This window comes from Parus major, chromosome 13 (genome assembly GCF_001522545.3).
Source record: "Parus major isolate Abel chromosome 13, Parus_major1.1, whole genome shotgun sequence".
NCBI lineage: Eukaryota > Metazoa > Chordata > Aves > Passeriformes > Paridae > Parus > Parus major.
In genome coordinates, this window is record NC_031782.1 from 16,129,775 (window position 1) to 16,132,071 (window position 2,297).

Below are 2,297 nucleotides of genomic sequence, written 5' to 3' on the forward strand. Positions count from 1 at the left end.
ATGAAGGAGAGTGATTATGGATCTTCCACAGTTGGAATTAAACCTGCAGCCATTCAAGCATAAACCACAGCTAATACTGAACAAGGATTCTGAGCTCGTAACAGGAATTACCAGCACAGAAAACACCACATTCCAGAAAGAGAGACAACTGCTGGAATGACCAAGAATTTCTGTTCCTATGGAGCACAGAAATAAACCAGAGTGTTCAGCTGGAATGAGCAGGGCAATATTCCTACCCCTGATGGAAGCCCAGGGTGAGGAGGACATGGAGCTGATTTTTTCTCAGACCATGACATGGTCTCTGCTGGGTGCAGCTCTGGGTAAGGAAAAGGAACTTTATTCAGTTTATAATGCAATAACAGGAATCCTTCAGCACTCCTCACTGTTAATGTGGTTCCTGTATTTTGTCACTTCCAGGACTCAGGGAGCTCTCACAGACACCCCAAAGCCACAGGAAGAACCTGGGTGTGACAAGCCTGGGGTGTGTCCCTATCCCTGTTTTCCAAGGAGGAGTTATCCCCCCACCCCAAGCAAGAACAGATCCCCAGGGACTCTCCTGTTATCCCAAAACAGGTTCCTTCCCCGCTGTGCAAGAGGCTGATCCAGAGGGAGAGGCAATATTTGATTTATTTACAGTTCACATTTTAGCAAACAAAGGCAGCAGCGTTCACTGGCTACATGTCACCTAGTTCTCCTGTTAATTAGTATTCTATCTTCTATTGGTTAACGAGTCTCTCGCTTCTCATGCTAATTAGTCCCACGCTCAGCCTTTCTCTTCTTTTGGGTCAGTGGTTTCTTGGGCCGTGGGTCAGTGGTTGTGACCAGCCCTGCTGGAATTGCCTTCTACCCAATCACAGCTGATTGCAGCCCCATTGCTGAGCTGGCTTTATCAGTCTCTTCCTCATCTCGTGGCTTCTGCCAAGTGTCCTTGTGGTCTATAAATTCTGCCTCGTGTCCAGCAGCAGTGGTACATCCTTCTTCCCAAGCTTCCTCGACCTCCCTGGGGACTGAGGGCATTGGAACATGTCCAGCCCTTAAACCTTAGTGAGACAATTCCAAGTAATTTGTCCTTCTAACACTTGGACATCACTTAGAGCTTGTTAGGTGCTATTTGTTCCAGGGATTAAATCCCCCTTCTTGTTGATGTGGCTTAAAAGTATACAAAGATCAAGCACCAATCCTTTCTTAATTTTAATTTATTCCTGAGAGGAATGACGGATTTGTCTTTACAAACAAGCTGTGGGTTTGCTGGTAGATAAAACTAGCACTGAGAGATAAAAGAAACAATGGGAAGGATTCCACTGATTGATGAACGGAAAAAAAGATATTTGGCTTTACAAACAAACTGTAGGTTTGCTGATAAATGAAATTGGATATTGAAAGATGAAAGAAACAATGGGGGGAAACTATAAATTCCATAAGAATTAAAAATTAAGAGAGAGGGTTATACATTAGAGGGATTCTTAGGTATCAGGCATTCTGGGAAGTCTGGACCTCTCAAGTACCTCAGGCAATGGGGAAAAAGAGAGGGACATGGCTGGGAAATTGGGATAAAAAGGAGTCTGTGCCCTCCAAAAATTGGAGAGACCCCAGGGGAATGCCCCATGGCCTCTCCTTTTATTCAAATAAAGTCAAAGGACTCCTCTGTCTCTTTTTGGGACATAAACCTCTACTGTTTGTGGATTAATTTTCCTGACATTCCACATTCTGCAACAATAAGGCAGAAACAATAAGGTTTCATAACCCCCTTCTCATTCCCTGTTACGGTGTGGATAAATTGTTACCGATTTCTGACTGGAAATGTCAGCGTCATTAGCGAGATGACTCTACCAACGAGTGATGACTGTTTGCAACAGCCGGCCACAACACCGAGCTCCAGAGCTGCTGTCCCACGGATAAAACCCTTTTTGTGGACAGGCGGGGAAGCAGACAGGCATCAAACGCGGGTGAACACCTTTTCTTCAGAAACCTTTCACAAACTCCACACTTTGCAGGCCACGGCGCCTTGGAGCCCAGGCGGGGCCTGCGCTGCGGGCGGCGCTCTGTGCGCGCTCTGCACCGGCGGGGCCGCTCTAGCCGCGCTCTATGGTGCTGCGGCCGCTCCGGCCCCGCTCCACGGCCGCCGTGCCGCTCTGTCCCCGCTCCGCGGCGATGCTGCGAAACGTCTGCAGCCGCCCTTGTCCCCGCTGTGTCCCCGCTATGTGCCCACTGTGTGCCCGCCGTGCCCCGGCCGTGCCCCGGCCGTGCCCGCCCCCCGTCTCTATGGGCCGCGCGTTGCCGGCGGGGCGGGCGGGATG